The following is a 5548-nucleotide window of genomic DNA, read 5'->3' on the forward strand; positions in this document are numbered from 1 at the left end:
ATGCAACGTATCAGCGCCGATGTTCGGCTGCTTTGCGTTCTTGCTTCCTCCGTTCACAAAGATAAGAAAGGACGAAATATATATAAGGAGGATTGAAGCGCATCAAATCATAGTACGTGATTTGAACGCCCATCGACACGTGCAAGTGCTCCATAGAAAATTGTGACGTGTGTATTAAAAGTGTGAAAAAGACAGGAAAAAAATGGAAAACATCGAAGAGACTGAACGCGACCTGATGGAACAGTACCGCCAAATTGCCACCTTGGGCGAGTATTTTACATGGCTGCAGCGTTGCGAGGAATTTATCAAACAGCTCGAAGAACGCAGTCGTGTCAAGCGTCCGCGGCTCTCGATCGGAAGTAGACAATCTCTGGTGGCTAAAATCGCGCGACTCGAAGGTGCAAAGACTCGATTGCAGAGACGGTTTATACGCAGTGGTGGTGATTACAGCGGCGACAATAACGCGGAAAGACTCGTTTGGCGAGAGATCGATACCGCGTTCGATAGCCGTATTCTGACCGGTGCTGTGATTAACGCAAACTATATCGAACCTCGTCAATTTCTCGAGGATACCAAAGACATCGTGCTCGAGCAAGTGCAAGACGTTATAAAAAGACACAACAGTGTAAAAGTGAACACTATATTCAACGGTGAATTTGTGTCGGGTGATAAGCCTGCAAATAAAAGTATCAATACGAGAAACTGTGAACTCTTTCGCACGTCTGATTTACACGAGTGGTACGAACGGTGCGTTATCGAGCCCACCCTAGCATTACTAGAAAAATTTCAGGAACGCGATAGTGGCTGGGCATTGTCGCGAATACAGAATTTGACTGTTAATGTAAATAAATATAATCCTATGCGCGCGGGATGTCACATTAAATTGTCGCGAGAGATTACGGAGAAGAGAGCGGTGGTTAACGTGCAATCTAAAGACAATGCGTGTTTCGCGTGGGCAGTGGTCGCCGCTCTATATCCCGCTGAAAATCATACGGAACGGGAATCGTCGTACCCACATTACGCGACTGTGTTGAATCTCCGGGACATTGAGTTTCCAGTGACTGTGAATCAAATTAAAAAGTTTGAACTTGCAAACAATATATCGATCAACGTATACAGCATCGAGAAAGAGAACAGCATTGTCCCGATACGTCTTTCGGAGCAGAAGCGAGATAAGCACGTCAACTTGTTGTACGTGGAAGACGGCAACAACGTCGGACATTTCGCTTGGATCAAGAATCTATCGCGACTTGTCAGTTCACAGTTGAGCAAACACAACGGTCAAAGATATATCTGCGACCGGTAAGTTTAATTTATATAATATAAAATAATTTATATAATTGATATAATTTATATAATATGCATTGTATAAATCTTTAATTAAAAAATTTTCTTTTACAGATGTTTACATTACTTTAGTTCAAACGACAAGCTGCAGTCACATACGATCGACTGTCGAGAGATGAACGACTGCGCTATCCGATTGCCGAGCGACAATGACAAGTGGCTCGAGTTCAACAACTTTAATCGGAAGGAGCGGCTTCCATTCATCGTATACGCCGACTTGGAATGCATTTTGGTCAAGATGGAGGAAGAACAGCAAAATTTGTACCGACACCATCGGGTATTTAGTATAGCGTATTATGTGCATTGTTCGTACGACGACTCGTTATCCATTTATAATTCTCGCCGTAGCGCCGATTGCGTTTTGTGGTTCACCGAAGAACTTAGAAATTTAGCGTTACGTGTAAAGACTATTTTAACGACAAATGTCCCCATGATTTAACATCAGAAGAGTGGGAAAAATATCACAGCGCAACGCATTGTCATATATGCGAAAAACCGTTTACGCAAGAAGACGATACACGCGTACGCGATCATTGTCATTTGACCGGGCGATATAGGGGTCCCGCGCACTCAAATTGCAATCTAAATTACAAAGAATCCCGTTCGTAGCCGTTCGTTGACGTTCGATAATCGCTCGATAGACGTTCCTGGCCCATTCGTTGACGTTCGATAGTCGTTCGATAGACGTTCCTGGCCCGTTCGTTGGCGTTCGTTGACGTTCGATAGTCGTTCCTTACACGTTTGATAGTCGTTTCTGAACCGTTCACTGCCGTTCTTCACCCGTTTGTTGCCGTGATTGACCCTGTTGGTAGTCGCTTCTAAGTAGTCCGTAGTCTTGTTCACAGTCGTTTCTGACCCGTTCGTAGCCTCGTTGGCAATCGTTTCTGACCCGTTCGTAGCCGTTCCAGAGTTGTATGCCGCCTCGTATGTAGCCGTTCCTGACGTGTACATAGCCTTGTTCGCAGCCGTTCCTGAGGTGTTCGTAGCCTCGTTCGCGGCCGTTTCCTTTTCGATCACTGCCACTCATTGTAGTTTGATAGTCGTTCGATAACCGTTTGTAGTCGTTCGATAACCCTTCGTAGATGTTCGATAAGCCTTTGTAGATGTTCAATAATTGTACAATAGTCGCTCCTAAGTCGTTCACTACAGCTCATTACAGGTTGATAGCCGTTTCTGAATTAGTGTTAATCGCACGCCGAAGCTCGTTTATCGCAGTCTGCAAAGCTCGCATATCCTTCTCGAACGCAGTCAGCTTCTCGTCTGATTCTTTCTGTTGATTCTTCAACGTTTTAACGCATTGTTCCACGTACAGTTTGTTGACTGTATCGGTATCAGCCTCAGGTTGCGCTACACGGCGAATTTTGCGCGACCTCGCGTCATAGTCCGTAGCGACGCGACACAGAGCGTTTTGACGCAAGTAACTCGTCACCAATTTACCCCAATGATCGCTTGTGTCGATCGCATCATTTCTCCGTTCGAATAATCCAAATTTGTTGATTTTTTTCGATGCGAGTGACATCGATCGACTGATTAGTTTTGTCGAGACACCATTTAATTTATAATAAGGCTGACTTCGCGAAGTTCCTCTACGATCGACAGGATCTCGTTGTCGTGAGCGTTGTGGCCAGCTCGGTGCGAAGTGTCGAGCAATCGTAGTCGATCCACTAGCTCGTTGAGGTCGTCCCAGTGCACGTAATCGATCTTATTGTCGGTTAGCGTCGGCATGAATACTCCCGTTCCGGATTTATTCTTTTTCGATTCGATCGACATCAACGGTGCGATTATTTGTTTATACTTGTATCCCTTGTTGCTATTTAATCGACCTTGCGCATCATATTTGCGTTTATGCGCACTCGTCGCCATTAATATGCTCTTATATTTTTGCATGTCGTCCTCAGTGTATATGACGTCATCGGGAATTCTTTTGAAGATCAACTCGTATAATCCTGGTGTACCAATGTACCTCACTTTGTCTATGATTATAGAGTCATCTTTATCAATGTCGAATCGTTTGTTACCGAGACGCATTTCATTCTCCGTTGAAATAGACACCGTACACGTGATCGATCTCGTTTTTTTCGTCGCCACTAAGGAGAGCGCTCATGTACTTTTGTCCCAGTGGCCCCAAGTGTTCTCGTAACACTTCTTGACCTTCCGACGTTTGTAGCATGTTTCGAACAGATGTTTTGAGCGGGTTGCCCGTGGTTTCGAAAACATTTTCGATTGCGAGTGATTCGGGTATCGTGGGTTGTACGATTCTCGTTGTCGCGGACGGTGTAGAGGTTATTGGCGGTTCATCCAGTAAAGCATCCGATAGATCGGATGTACGCGGTGTCGATAAACGATTCGCTTTCAATCGTTTCCTCTTTTTCGGTGTCGCATCTTCCTCCTCTTCCTCCTTGTATTGCTTGATGGGTAACGTTTTAATTTTCGCATCAACGTTACTCTCCGGCTCATTTTTCACCGCGATTGAGCTAGAGTTGTCGACGATCTTTTGTAGTGGCTCGATAATAGGCCCAAAATGGGTCTTGACCGCGATATCGTCGATCTTACCGGTCTTCAAAGCGCGATGTTTCTTGCGGATCGATTCGCTCGTTTTCTCAATCTGCCTCGCAATCTTTTCACGCTCGCAAATATTATCGCTTCCAGCCATGTCGACAGAGTGTCGAGCGTTTCACTCCTCTCGACGGAATGTCGGCAGCGACTAATCGTTTTGCGGTATCGCGAACACATTAAATCCTTTTCTGTATCGCCCGTTCGTAAGCGAGCTGTCCTTACCTATCACTAGGAATCCATACTTTTGCTGCCAACAAGTACGACATAATTCACTGAAATCCTCGTACGACATGTCGGTATTCACGTGATCGTTGTACACGTGTTTCAAGTTGGTACCGTCCTGTTTAAACAAGATCAGCAGGTTCGCGTTGTCGCGTATAAGATGTTTTGGTATTCTCGCGTACGTCTGACAAAGATAGAAGCAATCAACGTTCGAGTGACGACCCATTGAGAAGTACTTTCTTATCGTATCTTGCTTGTCGCACGCCACGTCATCGAAGACGAAAATCGAGTTTGGACGTGCCTCGCTCGGTGGAATGACATCACTGTTATTGGAGAACGTAAAGTAGCCGATTTCGTCGATCGGCGTCAACAAATTCTCCAGATATCGATATTTCGGCTGTTGCAGCGACTTCGAGTACACGTACACGTTCTCGAAATGTACACCGTGCGGACTTTCCAGTAGACTTATCAGAACGTTGGTTTTACCACAATTCGAGGGGCCGCAAACGATCGCGCGTATAGTAGTCGGTAGCATCGTACCGTGTCTGCGCATCTCCGCGTTGTCCCCCATTGATCGTAATCTGTCATCGCAATTCGTCACACGTATCGTCAAAGGTTGTCGTACGAACCGCATGTTTTCTCTTTCAAATTAATTTTGCGAATGATCACGAGGGGGAAGATCTATTTATAGAGGTGTCTCGACTCGAAACCGCTCAGTATCAAAAATGTTTCTCCTTCTGTCGGATAAAAGAGACATTCTCTGGCTTACCGCTGAACCACTGCAGTATATCCCAAAGATTGTTTTACTGCAAAATTTTGGTAATTACGTGGAACGATTGTGGGACAAACTTCCAGAATATATAAAGGCTGATTCGGAGGTTCAACAATATCGTTCGTGCATGCGACATTACAATCAGCCGTGGCAGCGAACGCACATCGACGGTCCGCCACCGTTAATAAAAGATTGCGACGAATGTCAGCGAGAATTGTAAGAGGTGGCGGTCTCTTAAATCGTACGATAAACGCGCTTCCGATCGAATTCTATATTCCCGGCTATCAGTTTTGCGGTCCAGGCACGCGATTGCAGAAGCGATTAGCCAGAGGCGATCGAAGTATCAATCCATTGGACGCGGCGTGTCGTGAACACGATATAGCATACTCTCGGAGCAACGATCTCACCAAGAGACACGCGGCGGATAGGATACTCGCCGAGAAAGCACGAAATCGCATCGGTGCGAGAGATTCGACTCTCGGTGAGAGAGCCGCCGCCACAGCTGTCTGGGCAGCGATGAAAGCCAAGACGAAGCTCGGTATGGGTTTGAAGAGGACGACGACGAAGACGAAGAAAAAAACGGCGAAGAAACGGATACTTCCGGTAGCGAAATGCGGCAGCGTGTTGCCGATTCTACCAATGTTGGGTGCG

General features: G+C 45.9%; 1 pseudogene; it reads right to left on the reverse strand.

Moving 5' to 3' along the window:
• Positions 1-2898: 2898 nt before the first annotated feature.
• LOC145968517 (uncharacterized) lies at positions 2899-4169 on the reverse strand (annotated as a pseudogene).
• Positions 4170-5548: the final 1379 nt, after the last annotated feature.

This window comes from Camponotus vicinus, unplaced genomic scaffold (assembly GCF_025532165.1).
Source record: "Camponotus vicinus isolate PSW18456_S1 unplaced genomic scaffold, iyCamVici1.0 SCAF_1, whole genome shotgun sequence".
Classification (NCBI taxonomy): domain Eukaryota; kingdom Metazoa; phylum Arthropoda; class Insecta; order Hymenoptera; family Formicidae; genus Camponotus; species Camponotus vicinus.